The following is a 27,727-nucleotide window of genomic DNA, read 5'->3' on the forward strand; positions in this document are numbered from 1 at the left end:
TGCTGAACAAACTGCCACATGTAGATAGCAGGGCGTTTATGAAACACAGAATTCAACTGCACAACAGCTGCTAGTGCATACACATATGTCAGCAACAATAATTGATTATCTGTGTTGAATTAACACTGGTATTCAAGGCTGAAGTCTGTTATTTTCCTCTGTAAAGTAACATGTTTGAAACCTGGTAAATTAAAGAGGGACATGAGGGTGTCCACAACCATATTCCCAAACCTCCAATTTCTCCAATAAAGTATATGCTATTCTGTTGTAGATAAACATTTTCCAGATAAGATTCAATAATATGGACATGACCTGAGTGTGTTGTATGGTCTTTTACAGTGTTATAATCATAGTAAGCTGTTATGTGAACAATTGGACAAGACAGTTTTATGTAGGTTTTGTGTGATATAATGTGTCTTTCTTTATAGGTTTGTGACACAATCCTGGGCCATGCAAAAGAGAGGTTTGCCTTCACCAAACTCCTAATCACTGCTACACTGCTTCAAGGAGACAGATTCTACGAGTACGACAGCCAGTTCCCTGAAGCAACGCTCAACACCACCATGGAGGCCTATCCAATGCTGAACAAGGGCAAGCTGAAAACTGAACTGTTGCTCATCTTCAGCAACACAGAGTTCAGGAGTTGCAATGGTGCTGTGGCTCTGTACCAGCTCTTCATGAGCAACAATCTTCAGGACACCTTCTCAGAGACTGTGTCTCTCCTGAAGATCCTCATCACAACTCCAATGACGACAGCTGAATCTGAGAGGTGCTTCTCAACACTAAAAAGAATCAAGACCTTCCTCAGGAACACGATGTCACAGGATCGTCTTAATGCACTGGCCATGCTCTCTATGGAATAGAAACTTGTGAGGGAGACCCCAGATTTTAAACATAGAGTCATTGAGAAATTTGCATGTCTCAAAGACAGAAGAGCAAAACTTGCATACAAAAAATAACACAGATGTAGAGGTGCTTGGCTTTAATCTCTGAAATGTGAGGATTTACTTTTTTGTCATTTAATAATGTAAATAGAAATGTTAGTTGACACAAGTGGCACTTTAGACTGAAAGCCTGTTGATTTTCATATGTTCTGAAATCTGAGGAATTACTGTTTTTCTTTATTTTCATTGTAAATATTTAATGTTAGTTGACAGAAGCACTTTGGACTCAAAGCCTAAGATAAGATAGGTTTTATTTGTCACATGCACAGTTATACATAGTATAATGCCTAATGGTTTCAGTATTTTTTTTTCAGGCAAAGTGACAAATTTTTTATTGCTTTGATCTTACATATGCAGATTTGCTGTTTTCTCATTGTCATGTAAGGTTGTTAATGTAAAAGTTAGCTCACAGAAGCACTGTCTGCTTTAAGCCTTATAGTAAGGTTTTTTTTTGTTTTTGTTTTTTTCACAAAATGTCCAATGTTTGTTGGTTTCACAGGTCTGGATTTGTTTTTGTTTATTGGAGTATGTAAATATAAATATGTTGTTCCAAAGATTTTGCTGGACAGAAGAAGTACTTGGCACTCTTTGAAGCTGGAAAAATGAATTGTTTCTTTTTTTTTTACTTTTGAAGTAAAAAAATAGATTTGCATATTTATACATTCTTAATTTGTTTAATTAAAGAAAAGGAGATTTTAAGGGTTTGTGTGTACCAATTACACCTTATCTAGAGCAAATCATATCGAACACTGGGGAGAAAAATTCAAATTCACTAGCTGGTAACATTTACGTGCATTTAATTGTCTATTTGACTCAGCAGTAGTGCTTAGGTGTACCCTAGTAGTGGTGCATAGTAATAACACATCAAATGGCTGTGAACATAAATTACATCAATTCTTGTATTCCGGTGTTGCCGTCTCTGCTATTTGGTTTGGTAAATTAAGTGCGCCCCCCCAAGAGAAAAATTCACCAGCCGCCACTGCCTAGAAGTGACAATGATTACGGTTTTCACTCTTGCAAATGTCATGTTTCATGCCGTATATGGCTGGATTTTTTTTGGTTCTCTACTTTACCATAGCTTTGCATTATACAAAACATATTCATCTTGGCATCATACAAGCATCATGCAAGCACCATAAAAGGAATGTGCAACCAGGCATATCTTGATACACTAAATTCTGTATGAACACTGTATACGTACAGTTTTGGCAACTTATCCATTTAAAAGATGTGAAAAGGCTTTAAAAATAACTACTAAACTGAGACCAGGTTTTTATTCATATAAAAAATATTAAATCTTTTCCAGTCCCAACACTGGCATCTTCTCTTGGATTCCCAGAATGAAGTAAGGTGGCCTTTTTGCTTTCCACTTATTTACAGATGGGATTTTTGAAGGAATATTGATTCAAGGTGCTTGCACTCTCTAAAGGACAGTGCATTTTTTATTGTTACTGATTGAGTTGTCAATTAAAATGAATGCAGCTAATGTAAAAGGAGCCACACATTACCAGGTGTTATGAATGGTGTGTGGTTGAACCCAAGTGCAGACTCAAACAGGCAGACAACAGGGGTTAAAAGGGAAAGGGGGTTTTATTGAATCAAAATCAAAACTATTACCAACTAAGGACAGGACTGTGGGGGCAGCGCAAAGCCAAACACTATACAAAAAATCAGAAACACAGAGCTACTGAAAGGTACTCACTGAATGACGAAAGCAAACAATTGAGGGAGTGAACAGGCAAGGATTAATCCACAACAAAAACCACAGAGTCCCAGGTTTGAGACTCCAAACAGGGGCGGAAGCAGAAGAGTCCAGAAGCTGTTGTAATCCAGTGGAAGCGTGGGGAAACAGCATGTGGGTCGGTCCATGAGTCTGACAGACATGGAGAACAATACGGCAAGCAGCCTTGCTCAAAACACACCCTGCTTTACAGTCTATTTTACTCTAAATAAGACAATAATTTGATAAATGAACCTTTTTTCTGGCTTAAAGAAGAACTGAAACTAGTGAATGAGACCATAAACCTTTTAGGAAGATGTTCACTGAGATAACAAATGACATGAGAAATTGAGAGAAACAACCATTCAGATGTTACATATAGAAATAAAAGATATTACGCTGTAATGTTATGAAGATGTCTCTCTCTGTTTATTGCTCATCCTTGTACAGTTGTTCTGGACAGTAAATGTCAACACCTAACGAACAAATATTCAAATCATCATCGTGTCGAACCTGACACGACTGACAAATTCCTTATTCTAACTCAGACTTAAAGTTTATACAAAGAAGATGAATATCAGTCTGACTGAAGACAGAATAATGATGGTGAATTTAGTTGAGTTAATCTGAAATATATGTATGAGTGTGTGTTTATATACAGTGCCTATCATAAGTATTCACCCCCTTTGATGTTTTACCTTTTTATTGCTTTCATAAATCAATCATGGTCAATAAAATTTGGCTGTCTTAACACAAAAAATTATTGGAAAAAACTCTTTAATGTCAAAGTGAAAACAGATTTCTATAAAGTAATGTTAATGAAAGAAAATTATATAAATGAAAATAATTGTTTGCATAATTATTCACCCCCTTCAAGTCAGTATTTAGTAGATGCACCTTTGGCTGCAATCACAGCAGTGAGTCTGTGTGGATAGGTCTCAATCAGTCTTGCACATCTGCCCACTGCAATTTTGCTCCATTCTTCTTTGCAAAACTGCTCAAGCTCTGTCAGGTTGCGCGGGTATCAGGCATGAACAGCCCTTTTCAAGTCCAGCCACAAATTCTCTATAGGATTGAGGTCTGGGCTTTAACTCGGCCACTCCAGAACATTTACCTGGTTCTTTTTTAACCATTCCTGTGTAAGTTTTGTGGTATGTTTTGGATCATTGTCTTGCTGGAAAATAAATCTTCTCCCAAGATGTAGTTCTCTTGCAGACTGAAAAAGATTGTCCCCCAGGATCTCAGTGTATTTTGCAGCATTCATTCTGTCCTCTATCTTTACAAGCCTTCCAGGTCCAGTTGCTGAGAAATATCCCCACAGCATGATGCTGCCACCACCATGCTTCACAGTGGGGATGGTGTGTTTTTGGTGATATGCATTTTTTGGTTTCCGCCAAACATGACATCTTGTCTGATGGCCAAAAAGCTCAATTTTGGTCTCATCAGACCAAAGAATCTTCTTCCACTTGACCATGGAGTCTTCCACGTGCTTTTTGCAAACTCTAGTCCAGATCTAATATGACTTTTCTTCAACAGTGGCTTTCTCATTGCCACTCTCCCATAAAGCTCTGACCGGTGAAGAACCCGGGCAGCTGTTGCTACATGCACAGTCTCTCCCATCTCAGCAGCTGAAGCTTGTAACTTCTTCAGAGTAGTTGTAGGGTCTTGGTGGCTTCTCTCACTAGTCTCCTACTTGCACGGTCACTCAGTTTACGAGGGCGGCCTAATCTAGGCAGATTCACACAAGTGCTATATTCCTTCCATTTCTTGAGAATTGATTTCACTGAACTCCGGGGGATGTTCAGTGCCTTGGAAATTTTTTTGTAACCATCCCCTGAATTGTACTTCTCAATAACCCTTTCCCTGAGTTACTTAGAGTGTTCTTCTGTCTTCATGGTGTAATGATAGCCAGGAATACTGATCAACCACTTCAGACACAGGTGTTTTACAACTCAATCACTTGAAACACACCCACACCACTCAGGTGATCTTCATTTCACTAATTGTGAGACTATTGGCAACAATTTGATGGACCTCTATTGAATTAGACCATTAAATTAAAAAGGGGGTGAATAATTATGCAAACAATTATTTTTATTTATATAATTTTCTTTCATTAACATTACTTTATAGAAATCTGTTTTCATTTTGACATTAAAGAGTTTTTTCCAATAAATTTTTACGTTAAGAGAGCCCAATTTTATTGACCATGATTGATTTATGAAAGCAATAAAAAGGTAAAACATCAAAGGGGGTGAATACTTATGATAGGCACTGTATGTTATTGTTACAATGTGAAGAACCTGTGAGTGTATCCTAATATGTTTACATAGTCTAGTGTGATATATATGTGATCCCCTCCACTGGTGCACATGCATTGTGTGCATGCATGTATATAAGCATGTGTTTGTGTGTAGGTAAGTGTGATGGATGACTGTGTCTCAGCGGCAACATTGAATGCTGAGCCAGGAGAGCGTTAGGGGTCGACCAAGGCCATCTGCTGGTGATAGACTCCCTCTCTCTCACAAAACATATAGTAGAATGTCAGCTATGATAAAGCGAGGCTACACAGTGCAGCGTTCCCTCAGGTATACTTAGCAAGGCAAACCCGCCTCACAGACAAACTCGCAGGGGAGGAAGCATAGACAAGACGTACATATGACACACACTCCCCTGCGTACGCCCACCAGGCAGCACACACACATTACAGTATACTACCTTCAACTCATACACATGTGAAAAAACTGGCTTGACTATGTACTTATTCATCCAAATAAAATAGTCCAGGCCAGTTTGTCAGTGGAACAGCAGAGCTGTGTCAGATTTTCATTGGCAGTAACTGATGACATCCCCTCACACAGGCCATCCATCCCACACACTAGGGCTGGGCGATAAATCGAATTAATTCGATTAATTCGCGTTTTTAAAACCTGATGATTTGAAAATTTGCCAAATCGTAAAATCGAGGCAAGCTTAAATATATAACAATACAGATTCTTCTTCTGCCTTTCACGACTTGTCCACTGGTGTTTGCTTCCGCCTCTTATCTCCTTCCGCCAAAACACTCACACCCCCGTCATGGCGGACACAACAGCAAACAAAGAGTTGGTCACGAGAAAAGGACCTCATGTTACATCGATTGTATGGGAGTGGTTTGGCTTTGACAAGACTGACACAGAGCAAACTACAGTCATGTGCAAGGTTTTCAAAAGTACTGTGAAAACGAAGAGTAGCAGCACAGCTAACCTCTTTCAGCACCTCTGGCAGAGGCATCCTAAAGAATGGGAAGAGTGCTCGCAGCTACGGGAGTGCGGCATGGCTAGCACTAGCCATAGCAAACAGACCGCAAAGAAACAGCAAAAATCGATTAAAATCGTAATCGTCCAAGATGTCACACTCCCTGTGCCAGTGCTCTGGTTCGGCCAATTTGGAACAGCTGAGGAGAAGCTCAGCTGAACTCAATGCTCAATCAGCTCAGTATAAAGCCTGGATCCGCCGACAGCTCCAGTGCCGGTTCATTGCTCATCATCCAAGCCCACGACGCACTCCGCTAAACCCTGCACACCGTTCCCCTGTCTCCTGCACGCTGTTTCCTGGACTCTATCTCCCCTTTGGACGATTTACCTGTTTCCCTGCCCTCGCCACGTCTCTCCGTCTGCTCCATCCATTCCGCCCACTTCCACCTTCCAAACCCAGGACCTCCGTGAGTCTTCCTTCCCCGTAGTTTAGTTTTGTTTTATGTTTAGTTCTACTCGGCCTTCGGGTCCGCCCTCAGTTTAGTTTTGTTCAGTTTACCTTACTCCTCCCCGCAGTTCCCCCCCGGCTTCCTTTATTCAGCGTCTTCTGTTCGTATTTATTCTTATTTTCTCATTAAATCTTATTTAATCTCACCCACTCTTTTGTGCCTGCTGTTTGGGTTCACATGCCAGCACGTGACACAAGATGACTAAAAAAATAAATCGAGATTTTATTTTTTGGCCATATCGCCCAGCCCCCCCCCCACCAACACCCCCACCCCCCCACCCCCACCCCCCCCACACACACACACCCTCCTTTTTTTTCAGAATCTCAGGTAAGCTTTAAAATGTTTTCACTTTGTAAAGTGGCTGAACCAGCCCTTTAAGTAAAGCAGACAAGATGTTGCACCTCTTTCTGTGAAATCAGAAAATGTTTGAAACCCTGCACACACATATATAAAAACACTTCTTCTCGCATCTTACTTCATCATCAAAAACTGCAACTGAATTGACGTGTTGCTCATCTCTGGCCTCTCTAAACCTCAAGCCAGAAACGACAACAGTTAGGCTGTGTTCCCCTGGAAGACTAATTCGTTAAAATCACTGTGTAGCCATCCATTTTACACACATTCTCCCGTTCATTTAACACCAAGCTCTTCCCATCCATCTCTACCTTCTTTTTATCTGTGTCTCATGAATCATCATTTATGCCCAAACAGATGCTGCTATGTCTGTTGCAGCTGCAATGCTTTGTGTGTGCACGTGGAAGTAAGCGGAGCAAATAGTAAGCGCAATTCAGAAACAGAGGAAGAAAATTCCTGGCACACCTGCCACAACAAAAAAACAGCAGAGGCGGTTCTGCACACATGTACACACAGCAATTCTACCAAACGTGAGCTCAATCACTCCTGTGTGTGCATGACAACAATGCATATTTCATGAAGCACGCGCACATTTGCGCTAATATTCTTCAACCTCATTGACAGTGATGTTGCTGATGCAGGCCTCTGAGGGGGGTAAAGGCCTTTAGTGTTGCTGATTGAGCTCTTGTAGGATGGTTACACATGCGAACCAACTACCATCGCCCTGAAATGCAAACAGATTCATACTTTCCACACCTGCCATATTGCTACACTTTGTGCTGTCTGAGTTTGCACATATAGAAGAAGATAAACTGGAGGCTTTAATCAGAAGCTCTGTGAAGGCTAACCAAGTCTTCCGTGTGTGTGTGTGTGTGTGCGCGCGCGCGTGCGTGTGTATGGCGTCAGAATCGTGTCAAAACAATCAAAGCAACTCGCAGCAACGTGTCTGTACACGCATGATTATTTTCTTACGCGTGCGTGCGTGCGTGCGTGCGTGCGTGCGTTGTCGTGTGCAGATTGTATTTCACGCGTAACAAGAAGCTGCGGGCGTATGAAGCAGCGCGTACACGCCTGTCTGTCACTGTTTGACAAATACTATTACGCGTTCACACACGCGTGCGGTCGCCATACACTAGAGAACGTTTCTGCACCGTGCGTACCAGTCCGCCTCACATGAGCGTGTCGTGTAGTTGGCCTTTTCATTTTAGTCAGCCAGGGGAGGCAGCAGTGAGCCATACTGGCGGAAAAGAAGAAGACGAAGAAGAGTCTCCCCTTTTCGACCGAGGCAGTTCCGGTTCGAGGTTGGAGTCAGTGGCCGATTCGGCTCCGGTTTTTTGTTTTTCAACAGGCGGTGGGCCGCCTCCGGGCTCCAAAAACTGGGACTCGCACCGGCCCCAACTCGTTGCTGGGCCAGAGGTGGCCCGAGGTGAGAGCCCAGTATGTCAGGGGCTGGGGTTACAGTCCGACCGTCAACAGCGGAAACACAGAAGCGCCGTTTTTAAACAGCCGAGCGAGCAGCAGTAATGTTCAGTGTTTGTGTTTTAAAAACCGGTAAATATAGAAGCAAAATCCAAGCAGCAACGGTCTGAGGAGGAGACCCAAAGCTTCCTGGAACTGTGGTCTTCATATTAAATTCAGTGGAAGTTAGAGGGAGCCTCTTGGACCACACCAGTGTTCGAAACAGTCCAGTGGGAGACGGCTACAGCTATACGAACGGAGCCTGACTAACTCCTCAACAACTAAAAAGTTCAGAAATGACGACAAGAACCAGAAAAGGCAGCCGGGATGCAGCAGTTTTTGGCCAAAAAGAGCCCAATTTTTTCCGGTTGCATTCCGTGATTCCAACCAGGTCCCTGAACGCAACAGCTGAGCATTCCGTGATTCCAACCGGGTCCCTGAACGCAACAGCTGAGCAGGAGTTGATGCAGGCCGCAGTACCGATCATGATAGGTAAGTTTTATTTCTTAACCCGTTAAAGTACGCCGCCGGGCCGTTTTTTTTTATCGGTATACGCTTTTTTTTAAAATAGAAGGACACTGCAAACACGATTATACAAACACTATACACACATAGAAAGCTGAGATTCTCATGAATCCGCCGGTATAAACCACTTTCAGATGTGATTACCACAGCGGGTAATATAAACACATTTATCCAACAAACAACAAGTCATGTAAACGTGCACAGCTCACCTGTCGACGCAGTTTGGACGCTCGTTTCTGGTCATAAAAGAAGATAATCCACAAAAACCAGCCAGAACCCAAGCTTAGCCATCCAGAGGAAACAATCCAGTATAATACTTTGGCCAAAACATGTCTCGAAATAAGTAAAAAATCCAGAAAACGATCGGCTCCGTGCGCGTGCACGCGGCGCGTGGTGGCGCTGTGCGTTTCATATTCACTGCATCTTTCTATTATAACTTTATCATACACGGTCCTATTTCCTTTGTTCGCGATTCAAAATGGATACTGAACGCTTCTCTACCGCTTCAAACCGGACTTCAACCAATCAGGTGACTCGTTTCCGCCTACTTCGGCGATATAGCCAACCATGGCCGAGTCTGACAGATATCGATTACATCACTTGATTGACTTGTTTCTCAGCAAATCACGCCGGAGGAAACGTTAGATTGACAGGCCTGGTAGCCAATGAGCTTGCTGAATGGCTTGAATATAAATCCCGCCTCTGCCAGCGGCTTTATATGATATTTCATTCGTGAGCTCCGGGCTCCACCTGCTGTTTCTCTGTATTCCTCTCAATCTGTGTGTGTGATCGACACTGAAGCCTATCTGAAGTGATTTTTTGAGTTCTTTATGAGTTTTTGGAATGAAAATAATGTGAAAATGAAGTGAAAATGAATTTATACCATTCTGTACAGAGTGTGCACAGTGTATAAAGATTGTATCCAACATTGACAGGGGCGGAGCATATCAGTACAAATACATGTGTGCAACACTCATTTCTTGTAGCATTGCTCTGAAATTTTGACCTGAACTATATAAGACCCCAGACTTTTGCAATATTGTGTTTTCAAGCTCTTACAGTGCTGCCACACTGATTTTCAGGTGTTTTATTAGGGAAAAAATGTAAGCGAGAAAAAAAATTCATCCTAATTCAGTGTGTGCCAACATGAAATACTCTGTGCCAGTAGCACCTAGAGTAATTCTGACTGCACTGGGTGAAAATTCAGGTTGTCAGCTTTCAAATGAGACCCCAACCATGCATGTACTCCAAACAGTTCAAGAACAGCATTCAATTTACTTTCTGTAAATCTCAGTAGAAATTTCGGGCGGAAATTGCCTGGACCTTAAAGGGTTAAACACCCTGCTGTTAGCCGACTATGAATACGCCAGCTACAACAGATCCACATCAATATTATGAACGTTATGCCAGCGAACGTGGTCCGGACACAGGATCAGAGGTTGACTATTTGCCAACCAGTTAGCCACTGCTAAGCTAGCAAGCTATGAAAACCGTCTTATAAAACCTGAGAAAAGCAGCAGCAATATTTCATTACCAGACCTGTATTCAGAACCTCCCATGTTGTTACACAATGGCCCATTAATCATATTGCTGAACTATATAATAATCATTGAAATTTCCCTTGAAGAACCAATAAACTGTTTAACATTATTAATACAAGTCTAAAACTTATTCAAAAGATCAAATTAACACAATGAAGTGAGGAATACTGGTAATGTGCAGCTATTTTTATAATTTCAAGGTAAAATGCTGATTGTTCTGTGATTTTCCAGCTTTGCAGATGTGGAAATTCAATGCATTCATTACTTATACACAGATTTCTTTGATGGTTTTTAGTTGTTACTCAAATATATCAAGGCATTTAGCACTGCTGGAAATTATTACAGGCATTTTTTGTAACATTTTCTAACATCGTACGGACAAATTAATAATTAATGGAGAAAATGGTTTTAAATTACAGATGCTATCAACAACATTTCTTGTTAATTTTATTTAGTTGTCGGCCTAGGATGATGAGGTCCAGTTACCAGGATCACTACTCTGCAGCTTACTGGTTCCGTCCTGCAGCTCCTTCATGCTGTCCTCCTCGCTACAGACCAAATCAAGTAAGATTTTGATTTAATTAATAAACACCATACATTTACAATAAAAAAAAAAATCAAGTAAGATTTGTTTAGACTATGCAGACATCAACATGATCAATATGTTATCTTTTGGCCCATCCTAAAATCACAACGTACAACATTTATTTTAATCAATCAAAGTTTATTTCTATATCACTTTTCTTACATAAAGTAGCACTAAGTGCTTAACAAGTTAAAAACAAACAATAAAAAGACAATGCCCCACATCCCTCCCAACTCAACTCCCATCATGCTCCCTATCAACACACACACATACACACGCAGACAGTCACACAGCCACGCACACTGTTACGATCCAACCTCTAGGGGCTGGCTGGATGCAACAAAATAACCAGATGTAATTGGTTTAGGTAAGGGATTTATTGCTTAGTAGTAAAAGGGAACAAAAAAGGTGACAACGAAAGAAACACAAGACTGGTGGGTGTTGCTAAAACAAAGAACATAATAAAACATAACGGCTAACAGAGTTCGTAACTGAGCTAAACACAAAGAAAACAACTAAACTCCCTAGCCAAACCAAACTACAGAAGCAACACCCACCACCAGAAACAAAAACTAATACAAAATAGTGTACAAAACAAACTAAACAGAACTGGTGCCTCTGAAACGATGTACATAATGAGCATAGTTTACAACAGCTCAGCATACATAGTGGTTTCTGTACAAAGTTGGCAACTACACAAGTGGAGCCTCAGTCTCCACACTAAACTAAAGCCAACAGAAGGTCGGAGTTGTCTGGAGCACCCACCACAAGTGCTTCCAGACCGAATGACCACACAGGACCACACAAAGCCACAAAACAAAGAGAGCACCAGGGTGGACTGGTCTAAACACCAGCCACCAAGCCTAATGGCGTGGTGGGGCTTTATAGTCCACAGGTGTGGTGCTTGGCTGCCTCCGATTGGTCCAGGGAGGAGGAGCTGCTGGAGGGTGGTCCAATGAGGACGGCCGGAAAGCGGGGAGAACCAGACGAGAGTGCAGGTTGTCATCAGCTTCATCATTAGCTGAAACGGCTGGCAGCTGGGGCTCCAAAAGACTCTGTAACAAGCCACAGCTGCACCCACACACAAACTTCTCCCAAACAGAAGGCCCAACAAAACACCACCTCAAAAACAAATGGCACACCAACACTGGTGGCCGTAACACACACACACACACTTCTACAACAGAAATAACTAGAAAAGCACGCAGAGAGCGCAGACTTCCGCCAGGCCATCTGTCTGTCTGTCTGTTTGTTAACAGCATAACTCAAAAAGTTAAGGACAGATTTTCACCAAATTTTTACAGAATGTCCGGAAGAGCAAAAGTAACAATCAATTAAATTTTGGAGGTGACCTGGATCACCGTCTGGATCCAGGATTTTTTTGAAGGACTCTGTACAATTGAGAGATGGCCGCCAAAATCTGTCCATAACTTTTTGAGTTATGCTGTTAACAGACAAACAAACTCCGATGATTACATAACCTCCTGGCGGAGGTAATAAGTTAACTGTGTTCATGAATATAGAAAATAATTACTGACAACTAATGCTGCCTGGGTGCTTTTATGCAGGATAAAGGAACCAGGATGCTACTGTGGATCTGCTGCAGTATCTGGAGACGTCAGAGGAACGGTTCTTGAAACAGATCTGAAGACACCGAGACCTGACCACTGCCATGCTCCAGAACATCCAGAGGACGGATGAAAATTCAATCACCTTTGCTGGACTGATGGGACGCATGGTGTCGGTGCTGGAGCGACTGTCACAGAAATAAACTGCATTGTCCACTATTCCTACCTTTTTTAGAAAAAGTAATCATATTTTTTATAAATTATTTTCCTTCTTAGCAATTTAAGTACACTGGTATTTTACTCTTGCACTTTGGGTGAATACAAATATATTTGTGATGAAAGATGCGTGTTTTGTCTATAATCTACAGAGATTTTATTCAGTGTTAAGTGCACACTTCTACGTACACACATTTTGACAGATAATCAGTTGTGCTTTTCAAGCAGATTTCATTCTGAAACATATCGGCAACATACCAGTATGTTGTTTCTTACAACATATGTCACACCAAGCTAGATAAACTGCACTACTGCAGCAGATATATTATTGAAGTGTGCTTACATTACATGTCTACATACACTACTCAAAAAAAGGTACTCAACTTTCAGATGACATTTATGGAAATTGTAAAAATTAATGCTATGGTGATATTAAATCATGAAAGTAGGGCATTTAAGTAGAAACATGCAATAGTGATTTCCTCATCCCAAACAATTTATTAAAACAAAAGCTAACAGCAGTGAAGGGTATATCACAATAAAAATGTCTCATGACAGTTTGCACAGAACAGCAGCTTTCAGCTGAAATCCGGTACAGTTGTGTCCCACTAGTAGCATGGTCACGGATGTTCCCAGACAACAGCTGACCTCTGTCTCGTAATTAAGATCATCTATAAAGGTAAATATAGATACTATCATCAATTTATTGCGTTTGTTTAACTGCTATGTAGGTTAGCCGCAGCAAGATGGAGTATCTGTGTGTGAATGAGAGGGACCCAAGTGGAAGAGTGAGGTTACAGCGAGAAGAGATCAAGAAGTTGGAGGATTTTAAGTACTTGGGGTCAACAGTCCAGAGCAATGGAGAGTGTGGAAAAGAGGTGAAGAAGCGTGTACGTGCAGGCTGGAACGGCTGGAGAAAAGTGTCAGGTGTGATAGAAGAGTTTCAGCTAAAATGAAAGGAAAGGTTTACAAAACTGTGGTGAGACCAGCCATGTTGTTTGGTCTGGAGACTGTGTCCCTGAGGAAAAGACAGGAGGCAGAACTGAAGATGCTGAGGTTCTCTTTGGGAGTGACCAGGATGAATAGGATCCGGAATGAGTACATCAGAGGGACAGCACATGTTAGAGGCTTTGGAGATAAAGTCAGAGAGGCCAGACTGAGATGGTTCAGACATGTCCAGAGGAGAGAGAGAGTGAATATATTGGTAGAAGGATGCTGAGTTTCCCACTGCCAGGCAGGAGGCCTAGAGGAAGACCAAAGAGGAGGTTTATGGATGTGGTTAAAGAGGACATGAAGGTAGTTGGTGTGAGAGAAGGGGATGCGGCAGACAGGGTTAGATGGAGGCAATTGATTCGCTGTGGCGACCCCTGAAGGGAAAAGCCGAAAGGAAAAGAAGTTTAACCGCTATGTAATGGATGCAAACGTATTTGAGGCTAAGTCGCTAAGCTAAATGAATTATGGAATAATAATAAACGTCAGAAGAACTGCAGCCGAGTGGCTCGGGGCTGTGAAGCCTGAGAACCTAATTTAAATAATAATAAAAGTTTATCCCCGTGTTTTGGAACAATAGCGCCACCAGCTGGAACCGAACAACTGCACGACACGCTCATGTTACGCGTTATGCTGCGCACGGTGCAGATCAACAACTATTGTGTACAATCAGAAATTGCGACCGCACGCGTGTGTGAGCGCGTAAAAGTATTTGTCAAACAGTGACAGACAGGCGTGTACACGCTGCTTCATACACACGCAGCTTCTTGTTACGCGTGACAGAGTTCGCGCACGTCATTTCCGCGTACGTGTGAGCGCGTGACCGAAATGTTCTATTATCTTCATGTGAGCGTTAATGCGTGCGTTTGTAAAAAAACGCATGAATTTTACGCGTGACCGCTCCGCGTAGTGTGATTGCCGGTGCGCAGCAATGGTCACGCGTGAACGCACGCGTGAACGGGAGGCCATTATAAGTCAATGGGGAAACTGCATTACGCGTCAGGTGGAGGATTTCTATTGGTTGGTTCTTTTGATTATAAGGACCACATGGTGTGTCCTTTTACTCTGTCCCCCTGAGGAAAGCCTTGTAGGCTGAAACGCGTCGGGGCTTATTGTCTCCTTTTTTGACTTGCCATGTAGTATTAAAGGCATTTTATTCACCCAGAGAGTGCCTTGGTGTTTTTATGCTTTTATTACGATTTTTCCCCTACCAAAGAGCACCTCTGTTTTGTGAATATTTACTCAGTATATGTCCAGGAAGCGTTCCTCTTTTACCCTATTTTTTGATATTTATTAAAGTACTGGGGAGTACTTTGTGAGGTACAGCTCCACCCAGTGTGTTTGGACCCAAGATTTACATCAAATATGGCGAATACTTTTTCATACTCTCTTGAAGATGGACAAAGAATTATCACAACCTCTTCATTGATGGATGACTTCCCTAATGCACAACCTTCTCAGGAAATGGTGAATAAAACCTACTCTAACTTGAGACACCTTATGGAGAAAGAAATCAGATTACATCTTAATTCTGTGACTCTCTCAGATTATTGGAGAAGGGGTCTTATTCCGAGAGGTTTAAGAATTAAGAAATACCCTACATTTGGAGAAGAGAAGCAACACTTTAGACAAAGGTGGGAATCCATCCTTAACAAATGCTCCTCCGATCTTATGCTTCTACTAATTGAGGAATCGAATAAAGACAGAGAAGCTGTACAGAATGAAATCACTGAAGTGAGGAAGACTATTTTTGAAGCTGATACACATGTAAATTGTGACCAGCTTGAAGAAAAACTAAGAAATGACATTGAGAAGTATACACAGTATGTTAAACAACTTAAAATTAAAAAGTTTCAGAGAGATGAAACTGATTACAAAGAGGAGAAAGTTTACAACTGGAGTAGGAAGACAGAGAGAAGCACTGCTATGAGACCATCATTTAAAACGAGGCCAAGGACTGTTTCCTTTAACCTCACAAGCAGTGAGGATGAAGACATTGCTACTTCCTCTGATACTTTGTCCTCACAAGATTTTTTAGGACCTCCAGACCGTTCATCTGTTCAGGTCAAATCTACAAGAGGAAGGAACCGCGGGAGGGGATGGTACAGAGGAAGAGGAGGACTCGGCGTGGTAGGAGGAAACCCAGAAGCCAGGATCACTCGGAGCAGAACCAGACACATGCCGTGATCAACATCTCCAATAAGCCGTTGTCTGCTGAAAGTACACAGCTCCTTTCTAAAGGATTATCTTTTGCTCCTACTCTCTCTGCCAAGGAATTTGACACCAAAATTGACCTATTTCGCTTCTACAGGAGCTTACATCTGAAGACTTGGTATAGACTGAACACACCAGCCACTTCATCAGACTCAGGTCAGAGTGCTCCTAATCATGAAAGACTGTTATTTAAACCTAAGTCTACTTTTTGTCCTTTGGTCCAAAATGCCACTCTTAATACATTTGCAAAGAAAGTTGATTTTGAAGTTAATAAATTTTTTAATAATCAACATAAACCTGTTAAGTCTAATATTACATACAAAGAAAAATGTGCTTTAGATGAACTTATCAAAGATGATGAAATTGTGATCAAAAAGGCTGATAAAGGTGGTGCGGTAGTAGTATTAAGTAAAAATATGTATGTGAGAGAGGCTTATCGGCAACTTAATAATGAAGAATTTTACAAACGTCTTCCATACAATCCTATTGAAGACTTGAAAGTAGAGTTGAAACAGTTACTCACTGATGCATTAGAGAGAAACTGGCTCTCCGAACAGGAGTTCAAGTTTTTGTTTAAGGAACACCCTAAAATGGCTTCTTTTTATATGCTTCCCAAAATCCATAAATGCCTTGTTAATCCTCCAGGTAGACCTGTTATCTCTGGCAATGATAGTCTTACTGAATCTGTGTCTAAATTTATCGACTATTTTATTAAACCTTATCTTCCTGCCCTCCCAGCTTACATCCAGGATACTACCGATGTCCTTTCTAAAATTAAAGAAATGAAAAATATAGGCTTAGAAGCATTCATGGTCACTATGGATGTGGAAAGCCTCTATTCTAACATTGTACATGAAGAAGGACTGGCAGCAATGAGGTTTTATCTTAGTGACCGCCTTCCCACAGATATGCCTCCTAATGAGTTCTTGATTTCACTTACCAAGTGGACTTTAAATAATAATATTTTTGTATTTGAAGATAAAGTTTTTAGACAGGTTAAGGGTTGTGCTATGGGAGCCTGTTATAGCCCTTCATATGCAGGACTATTCCTAGGAAAATGGGAACAAGACTATGTCCTTAACACAGAGTTTAACAGGTTCTATAAATACATTATTTGGTGGGGGCGATATATTGATGATGTGTGTTTATTCTGGTCTGGTACAGAGCAAGAATTAAAAGAATTTCATTTATTTCTGAATAATATTAATCCCAATATACGGCTCTCATTAGAATACAGCAAAGAAAAAGTTAATTTTTTGGATATGACAATTTATAAAGATCATTTGGGTAATCTACACACAACTCTATTCAGAAAAATAACTGACAGGAACACCATTTTGCACAATAAAAGCTGTCATCCTAATTGGTTGAAAGAAAATATTCCATATGGACAGTTACAAAGAGTCAGAAGAATATGTGATGACGATAATGATTTTGAGATTAAATCTAAGGAGATGATTTCCAGATTTGAGGAAAGAGGATATAACAGAAAGACTCTGCAAAAGGCTTATCTAAGGGTACAAAATTTGAATAGGGATAGGCTTTTGGTAAGAAATCCCCCCAAGGATTCTAGGGAAGGTGTTGTTTTTTGCACTACATACAGCGTTGAGGCTAATGGTATTAGAAACATTATCAAAAAGAACTGGGATATTATTAACAGTGATGAAACTCTGAGACAAATTTTCCCAAAGCCTCCTTTATTTTGTTTTAAAAAATGCCCCACCCTTAAAGACAAACTGGTTCATAGTTATCAGCCTTCTTCCTGTAAAAGAACTTGGCTTGACTTTAAACCTATTGGTTCATACAAATGTCAAAACTGTAATCATTGCACTAATGTTCTGAATACAAAAACCTTTTTGGATCTTCATTCAGGCCAGGAGTTTTCAATTAAGCACTTCATTAATTGTAAAACTACTTTTGTCATCTATAGACTGGTCTGCCCAACATGTCAAGTCTTCTACATAGGGATGACTAAGAGACGGCTGCAGGACAGATTGGCTGAACATAAATATGCTATCCGTACAGCTAACACCAATTATCCTATGGCTAGACATTTCTTGGACCTCCACAATAGTAACCCATCTTCTCTCCAAATACATGGAATTGAACATATACAGGACTCAATACAAAAAGGAAATAGATTGAAAAAACTAAGACAACGTGAGACCTTTTGGATATATAAATTACAAGCTACGAAATATCCTGGACTGAATGAGGATATTGATTATTCTGTTTTTCTTTGATTTTTTTTTTTTTTTTTTTTTTTTAATGCTTGCAAGCACTGGTTACTCTCTCCACTTCCTCCTTGACAGGTGGAGGATTTCTATTGGTTGGTTCTTTTGATTATAAGGACCACATGGTGTGTCCTTTTACTCTGATTGTCCCCCTGAGGAAAGCCTTGTAGGCTGAAACGCGTCGGGGCTTATTGTCTCCTTTTTTGACTTGCCATGTAGTATTAAAGGCATTTTATTCACCCAGAGAGTGCCTTGGTGTTTTTATGCTTTTATAACTATTGTGTACAATCAGAAATTGCGACCGCACGCGTGTGTGAGCGCGTAAAAGTATTTGTCAAACAGTGACAGACAGGCGTGTACACGCTGCTTCATACACACGCAGCTTCTTGTTACGCGTGACAGAGTTCGCGCACGTCATTTCCGCGTACGTGTGAGCGCGTGACCGAAATGTTCTATTATCTTCATGTGAGCGTTAATGCGTGCGTTTGTAAAAAAACGCATGAATTTTACGCGTGACCGCTCCGCGTAGTGTGATTGCCGGTGCGCAGCAATGGTCACGCGTGAACGCACGCGTGAACGGGAGGCCATTATAAGTCAATGGGGAAACAGCATTACGCGTCAGGCGCACAGGCGTCAAAGTACGCGCGCGTGTGAAACGTTCAGTTGATAGCTGCGCACGCTTTTTGACACGATTCTGACGCCATAGCGTGTGTGCGTGTGCGTGTGTGTGTCTCTGCTGGGCATTCATGTTATTCAGCTGTCTGCACACTGGAGCAGCAAAGATAAATATAGTGAGGGGAGAAAATCATGCATAAAAACTCTGATTGAGACACTTTTCTTCACCTCACAAAATTAACACACAATTCAAATGTGCATGTCAGACACACACCATTCAATTTATACAATTCAATTAAAAAGTTGATAAAAATTCAAACATGCAATTGTTTTGGTAATATGCAGTGGGATTGCGTGCATGTTTTTACTGATTGAATGACTGTACAAGTGCTGGAAGATTACCTCAGGGCAGGTCAAGCCTTACTCTTTCTTTTCTTTTCTGTTTGTGTCTTTGTTACTATGACAGCTTTTCCTCTCTATATTCTGCTATTCTTTCATTTTTCTGTCCTAAATCAGCATGCATGCTGGAAACCAGCACAGTATTCATATCCAACATTGAACTTCTAACAGCTAAAACTGCCAGCAATTGTGCTGAACTGCAGCAGAACAAGTGGTAGAAAGTAGGAATGCAGTTCAAATCTGTTAGTCCATTTTTGAGTCATGTTGCTAACACACAGACAGACAAACGTACGCAAATTGTCATATAACTCTTCCGAAACTCTGCCTCCATGACAGAGTAACAAAGGCATTTCAATGAAGCTTCCTGCTGAATTTGTGTTATTCTGAATTTTCACACCAAGATTAAAATTCTTACTGCAAATGTATTTGAATTTCAAATATCAGTTATCTGTCTCCTTGATTAATTATAACTGGTTTTAAACCAGAAAAATATACATCGGTCAGTCATCACAAGCTCCAGCTCAAACCACTGTCAAGTCAATGAAATCTACCAAAGAGAAATACGTAGCTTCTTTTCTGTGCCTCTGTTTGAAATCATCCATCCATCCATTCTCTATACACCGCTTAATCCTCATTAGGGTTGCAGGAGTGTTGGACCCTATCCAAGGGTGAAAGTAAGCCGGTACGGTCCAGTACTGCATACCAGCAAAAAATCTGGTGGTGGTACGGAGTACCGGGAAAAGATCCAGTGGTGGTACGCCGCTCTTTCACCGGTACGCCGCCCAGCTGCCTGCTATCGACCGTTCACTCAGCAGTACGTTAGTGTGCATGCGTGTCTACTTTCTGTAACACAGCGATCGCTATGGCCAGTAGCAGCCAATAGCAAATACTTGCGCTTGATTTATTGCACTGGGACATTTTCCACAACTACTCAATAGACGTCAACAAGCGCTGCTTGCAACGAGACAAATTACACCTGAAATTCCACACGTTCTTGTGATTGGCTGAAAAACTTTCAACAGGATTTACAACGGTTATCATCGACAAATACATGTTTTAAATAAAAACGGAGAGGACTACAAAACAGTCAAGATTTTTTTTTGTCAAAGTAATAGTGCAGAGGAAAATAACTTCTTTGATTCAAAGAAAAGACAGGGACACTGAAGATGGGTTACCACAGAAAATCAGAAACGAACTGCTACTACTATCTTTTAGGTGATGTGTTTTGATGTTCAGTTCCATTTTAAGTGTTTGCTCGTGACCTCATGTCTGTTCTTAGAGCCTTGTATTCTGGATGTTTATCAGTGTTTCAATTAAAGCAAAAAGTTTACCGTATTTTCAAGTGTTTTTAATTCCTACCTATTCCATTGGCCTACAGTAAAATATGAATATGTTTTTTATTTATCAGCGTTTTGACTTTGCTATTTTAAAATGCATGAAGTTAGAGCGAGATGAGAGTTTTGGTAATAATATCGGCAAGAATTTGAAACTACTTTCACCCCTGAGCCTATCCCAGCTGACTTGGGCAAAGGCAGGGGACACCCTGGACAGGTCGCCAGTCTGTTGCAGGGCTACATATACAGACAAACAATCACACTCGCATTCACACCTACGGGCAATTTAGAATAATCAGTTAACCTCAGCATATTTTTGGACTGTGGGAGGAAGCTGAAGTACCCAGGGAAAACCCATGCATGCACAGGGAGAACTTACAAACTCCATGCAGAAAGATCCCGGGAAAGCCGGGACGTGAGACAAGGATCTTCTCACTGTAAGGCGAATGTGCTAACCACTAGTCCACTGTGCAGCCCTGTTTGAAATCAAATACTGAAAAATACATAAAATATATCAAGTTGTGATGAATCTGCTTCTGTTATTACAGCAAACTCTGCACAAAGTCTGGTATTAAATTTTGGCTGTACGACTCCATAAACGTAAGAAACCCAAAATTCTGCTCTGTATTTTCTGCTCTTCCAGTCCACCAAACTGTTGACACTTTATTGCATTGCTTTCTTTATCACCTGCATCTGTCACTGTGATTTTCTTTTGTTATTCTGTCACCTTGCTATAAAATTAATTGTGCTGCTGCCAGCCACTAAATCCCCCCCAAAGGGAACAACAAAGTTTCATCTTAATCTTATCTCTTATCACTCAGCTTACTTCAATTTATTTCAGTTTTTCTGTGCCAAATGCCGTTTCCCACATTCTTCCTCAGAAGGGGTTTCCCTCCCTTCCTAAATGCTTCTTACTCTCTTAAACTGCATTCTCCCTTTTTCCCCTCGCTGCTCATCCACGCTCCTCCCTGCTTCCCTGGGTGGCTGCATGCTGCGTCCACAAAACCCTAACAGACACCGGAGTGTGACACTGCTGTGCATGTGCTCTTGTGAATTTCACACATATTTCAACGAGTGGAAGCTCATGTTAGGTGGGTGGACACATGAGAAACGTCGAGGTAGAAAGAAAGGGAGAGAGGAGGACAGGTGAGGAGAGAACAAAGTTAAAGGAGGGGGGACAGTAGGGCGCAGAAATAAGGAATAAATGAAAGAAAAGCAGGAGAAGGAAATGGGAGTGTTTAGGCTAAAGGAAGAATTAGACACTTGTCCTTCCTGTAGCCAACTACATCAACCCTGCGGCTGTTTCAGAGACATCTAATAAAAACACACACACAACCATTAAACACCTTAGTCCTCCGAGGCAAGACAATGGCTGCATTCTCTGCACAGGAAAACAGGCAGTCAGAAACAAAAGACAAAAGAAAAACCATGAAGAAGGAGAGAAAAAAACATTGGAAGAAGCTCCCAGTATATTAAAAAATATTCCCCATCACCATGGCAACCCTGGCTGAGGAGGGACGGGTGAGCATACCAGAAAGATGGGGAGAAAAAAAATGCTTAATGGGAAAGAAAGGAGTGGAAGGAAAGAGAGGAAAATGAATGTGTCTAGGAAAAGGGGTGATTGACGAAGGATCAAATACTGAAAGAGAAATTATTGTCAGCAGTGGGTGAGAAGGTTTAAACTGGAGCTTAAAGGGCACAGAACTGAACAAAACATAAGCATAAAGCTGATTTTGAACAATGTGTGTTGACAGGTATGAGGCTGTGCTGCTCACTGTACAGAAACACAAACTATGTGTCAGATGAAAGGTGAAGTCCAGAATGGGTGTTTAATCTTTAGCAGTCACGGGGCAGTAAATGGAATAAGAGGGTTAAAGATGGGGGTCAGAGTAAAGGTCTTCAGTAAGCTGTAACAGAGAGTTTATCATGTGGGGAGCTTGGAAGCGCTCAGAGATGTGTGTGGCAGCATTACAGTGGTGCAACAGCAAGTAAAGGGAGAGTGTGCCGGCTTTACACATCTGTCTGTTTAGAGATGATGGGGAGCACTACTGTACATGCGCAAACAGTTGTGTACAATGTTAGTGTCTACAAAGGGAGCTTTGCATTATACAATTGGTCAAGTGATGACACTTATGAGTCAGAGTCCACTGGGGCTGATGACGACTAAAAATAAAGAACAAATCTGAGCGAGTGAGTCCACCAAAAATCTGCAGCCCGCTGCTCATCTCTGCCTGAGATGAGATCCTCGAGGCTGCACACCTGAGTCCTTGACCAAACTGTGGGTGGGAGACTGTTATTAGGGGTAATGCAAGCACGCTAAGACTGTTAGTGGAGAGCAATGCTAAATTAAAGCTGCAAGCAGCGATGGACGGGTCCTCGCATCCACGCTGGTCGGCGAATCCATGCACGTCCACCAGGTGGCACTGTGACTGAGAGTGTGTGTCGGCCTCTGAATCACATCTGGACCAGAGTTTAATCACACGTAAAATTTCAGCCAGATTGGAGCATGTTCAGATTAGTTATATAGCATTTCCTGCCCATCCACCACCAGGTGGCGCTGCAACTCAGAGTGTATTTCAAACAGTGGATGTGATGAGGGTTGGACTCTGATCACTCATGTAAAGTTTCAGGCTGATTTGACCATGTAGAGTCCAGTTATACAGCATTTACTGTCCATCCAACAGGTGGCGCTGCAACTGAGAGTGTCTGTTGGCCTGTAGATGTGATCAGGATTGGATTGTGATCACACATGGAAAGTTTGAGGAAGATTGGAGCATGCAGAGGAGAGTTATACAGTAGTTGATGTTTCTTGGCGAAGCATCAAAACTCTAATGGTCGCCATGGCCACGCCATTTGGCTTCTGGTTAAACTTTTGATAACTTTTCATCACCAAGTCCTGCTGTGTGGACTGACAAAATTTCAGGTCTCCTGGAATTATCCCCTCGGAGGTATTCACTCTCAAAAATGAGAAAAATCATCAAAAATCTCACAATTAATCCAAGATGACCGACTTCCTGTTGGGTTTAGGACATAGCTCCAAGAGGCTTTTTTGTGCGTCCTGATGTGCTCTATAAGCCTCCCAAATTTCATGGATGTAGGTGAAACGTGCTGGGGGGGCTGTTTGTTACAAATACTGTAGGGGGCGCTATAGCATGTGCAGTGCCAAGAAGCATACGGTGTCGTTGCTTGGGTCGATGGTGATGTGTGTGGTAATTTTAGTGAGCATTGGAGTATTCCTAACCTGTCAAACAGCACTTTGTTTTGCATGGCGATATTTGGTTGCTACGGCAACAGCGTTGCATGAAATGTCACACCCTTCACAGTGTGTGATTGTCAAGAGGAGAAGACTCGACTGACCAATTTCCAGCATGATATCACCAAGTTTGGGGCCATTGTACCTGAAAATATAAGGCCTTAAACTTACTATTACCAACAGGTGGCGCTATGACTTTTTCAGAATTTATGAGTGTGGATGTATTCAGACTGGACCTGGTATCCAGCATGTGAAGTCTGAGGCAGATAGGATGTTGTTCAGCTGAGATATGAATTGTTAAATTTTCATGGCGAAACATCGAAATTCCTTTGGCCGCACACAGACACGCCCTTTAATGACAAGTCACCATTTTCACTGGGATGCATCATCAATGTGTTCAGCCTGTTGTCACCGCATTTGAAGTGAATATGATCAACCGGGTAACAATAGGGCATGAAAGTGTAAAAGATGTCTATTTCCTGAAACCACAAGGTGGCGCTATGACTGTCAATGAATATCCCTATGTGGATGACATCAGGACAGGACTGTCATCATACATGTAAAGTTTCAGGCAGATTGGAGCATGTTGAGAAGAATTAGACACCACTTCCTGTTTCATGGCGAAGGATCAGTTGTTTGAGGCTCTGCCATGGCCACACCTTTTGGCTTCTGGTTGAGTTTTTGATAACTTTTCATCAGAAAGGTCTGGTGCATGTACTGGCCAAATTTCAGTTCTCTCAGACTTATCCACTAGGAGCTATAAATTTTGACAAATGTACAGCAAATTCAAGATGGCCGACTTCCTGTTGGGTTTAGGGTGTGGCTGTGATTGACTTTTTGGTGTGTCCTGATGTGGTGCATATGCCCACCAAATATTGTAGCTGTAAATAAAACATTGTGGAAGTTGGCCTAATGACCACTTTTTCAATTTTGCAGGTGGCGCTATAGAGCCATTTTTCCACACATATGCGCAACTGCCATAAAATATCAAATTTTTCGCCAGTCCTGATGTGCACGCCAAATTTCACGCGTTTTGGTTCATGATAAGGCCCCCAAAAAGGCAATTCATTTGCCGGGAGAAATTAATTTTGACAAATTTACAGCAAATTGAAGATGGCCGACTTCCTGTTGGGTTTAGGCCTAATGACTACTTTCTCAAGTTTGCAGGTGGCGCTATAGAGCCATTTTGCCACACACATGCGCAACTCCCATAAAATATCAAATTTTTCGCCAGTCCTGATGTGCACGCCAAATTTCACGCGTTTTGGAATATGATAAGGCCGCCAAAAAGCCAATTTACTTTACGGGAGAAAAAAAAAAAAATAATAATAATAATAATAATAATAAACCCTAGGGTTTCAATAGGGTCCTTGGCACCGCTGGTGCCTTGGACAGTCGGTGCCCTGGCACCGCCTGTCCTTCGCACCCTCGGTGCTCGGACCCTAATAATAAACCCTAGGGTTTCAATAGGGTCCTTGGCACCGCTGGTGCCTTGGACAGTCGGTGCCCTTGCACCGCCTGTCCTTCGCACCCTCGGTGCTCGGACCCTAATTAGGATGATAGAGCTACTGTTGGCATTAGATATGATACTTTCTGCACAATTTAAGCATCAACTGTGTATTAATCACCATATAGGGCTATATATATATTCCAGGGCTTCCAGGAATGAATTGTGGGAGGTGGTTGTTTTTGTTGATATTGACAAGTTATATGATGCGATTAAAAAAAATAAATCTAATTAATGAGAGGCTTTGTAATTAATTCATCGCAATTGATCACATTTTTGTGAGATAGCAATATTTGACACAATAAGCAAAATTTTTAAATTCAAATAAATTTTGGTTGACGACTGAATCAATGAACAGACATATACGTGAACTTAAACAACAAAAAAGTTTGTTTAATTTATATTTATTTGTATTTTTCATCTGTCTACTACATTCACAGATTACTGAAAACTCAAAGTGCAATTATAATGATTATATAGAACATTTTAAGATTTTTTGTAAACTCAAGTACTTTCAATGTCTTGAAAAGTGATCAATGGTGAGGTGGCTACACTGCTTGCTGATACCAGGTCTGTCGTAGCTAAATGTATGGTGATAGCCCCAGAGCTCAAATGCAGTGTGGGGATCAGAGGTACGACGCATCGTGAAACTTTTGTTAAACATCTAAACCAGCCGTCGTTCAACTAAGATGAGGACAGAGTCAGCAGCTTAGTTCTCGCCTCAAATGTTTTCAGAAATACTTTTTGCTTAACAGTTTTCGTAGTAAAAGAGAATGTTTGTGACTGAGCCGCCATGTTGGTCTGATGTTTCTGCGCTAATTAACTCTTTATCGTGGCTGTTAAATAGACTTTAGGTGCATTACTGCCACCTATAGAGCTGGAGTGTGTCCTATTTCAGTGTTACTGGTGTGCCAGAAGTTAGGGAAATGAGAAATGTGCCATTAAATGTTTTTTTTAACACCTTTTTTTTCTGTAATTAAGTCATCGTAATTAACATGTTAAAGTCCCAGCCTTAATAAAGTGACTCTTTGGGTTCATTTGTATATCGCCCTGAGTCACATTTTGAAGCTTATTTTTACTCAAGGGGTGAAGTCAAGACATTTTGCTACGTTAAATAGACTTACTTGGCTTTACAGCTACGTCCCAGAATGTTTTGTCTCTTGTTGTGCGAACTTGTAGGTGTTTTACTTTCAGACATTCCATTGATGACAGTGAGCACTTACAGCATAAACCTGGTAAATTTAATTAAAATGAAAACCTGTGGAAGGCTGAATGAAGGTTTTACTACATTTTTGTGTTTGTTTTTTTAACTTTATATATTTTTAATTACTAGCAGTAATTCCTCAAGCATATTTTCTTGTTTTCTTGTATTAATTGCTAGTTATGTTGGTCCTAACCTTTTTGGGTCTATTATCCAACTCAGTCCTGTGTGTTATCTATTTGTTTTGTAATATTTTTGAGCCGTTAAAGCTGTTTTTTCTGATTTGAAATTGAGAATGTGTACCTGGACAGCTCTATATATTTTTCCTTTATAAGTTTATAATTTTAACATTTCTTTTATTTGAGCTAATCTATTATAGGCTCTTTTTTGGACTTGATAATGCATGCAGTTATAAATCCACAAGTGGGATGTTTGGCATCTTACATTGTACTTTATGCACTATACAGGAGGTCCTCCAATTGCATCGCTTTGCCATTACGTTGGAACTGATTATGGGCCGGTCCGCGATTTAACGTACACCGTCTTGGATGAATACTGTACGTACAGTAGTCACACGGCTTTGTTTACATTTGCCACCACATTGGATTATGCTACATACTTCATTTTGGCTCCCAAGTGTAAGTCAGACTTAGAGTTTACATTTTCGCCACTATTTTCCTGTTGAGTCCTGTTTCAGTGTGGGCTAATGACTGTTGTCGCGCTTGTAGTTGAACAAATATGTAAACGGATCGATAGTTAGGGACCGAGCCAGCGAAGCAGGCCAGCGGAGCTGGCCAGCAGAGCTGGCGAGACCCTATTGTATTTGCTCGGTTTCTTCTTCTTATTATTATTATTAGGGACCGAGCCAGCGAAGCAGGCCAGCGAAGCTGGCCAGCGGAGCTGGCAAGACCCTATTGTATTTGCTTCGTTTCTTATTAGGGACCGAGCCAGCGGACCGAGCCAGCGGAGCAGGCCAGCGGAGCTGGCGAGACCCTATTGTATTTGCTTGGTTTCTTCTTCTTCTTCTTCTTCTTCTTCTTATTATTATTATTCTTCCCCGCACGTTTCCCTTAATTTGACCCCCTAAACGTGCATAACTTTTTATGAAATTTGGCACGCATGTCGGGTCATGCGAAAATTTAAATATTCTGAAAACAAATTCTGAAAAAACTCTATAGCGCCACCGAGGGACACGAAAATTACAAAAATCACAAATAACCTCAGTTGTCGGCACAGGAATGTCGTAGAGACACGCAACCACCACTCACGCGTTCGTCGGCTCGAGCTCTATGAAAACCTGTCTGCCCGATTTGAACCATCTTC

At 41.3% G+C, this 27,727-nt stretch overlaps 1 protein-coding gene and 1 long non-coding RNA gene across 2 annotated transcripts in view; one reads left to right on the forward strand and one right to left on the reverse strand.

Moving 5' to 3' along the window:
* The window catches only part of cacna1g (calcium channel, voltage-dependent, T type, alpha 1G subunit), a 695,215-nt gene that overhangs the window by 613,082 nt on the left and 54,406 nt on the right, over positions 1–27,727 (reverse strand).
* LOC127531044 (uncharacterized) lies at positions 8,585–13,035 on the forward strand. Its single transcript, XR_007937903.1, has 3 exons — positions 8,585–8,713; positions 10,743–10,851; positions 12,442–13,035. It is a non-coding gene; the product is annotated as an uncharacterized LOC127531044 (long non-coding RNA).

This window comes from Acanthochromis polyacanthus, chromosome 19 (assembly GCF_021347895.1).
Source record: "Acanthochromis polyacanthus isolate Apoly-LR-REF ecotype Palm Island chromosome 19, KAUST_Apoly_ChrSc, whole genome shotgun sequence".
In the NCBI taxonomy this organism is placed as follows: domain Eukaryota; kingdom Metazoa; phylum Chordata; class Actinopteri; family Pomacentridae; genus Acanthochromis; species Acanthochromis polyacanthus.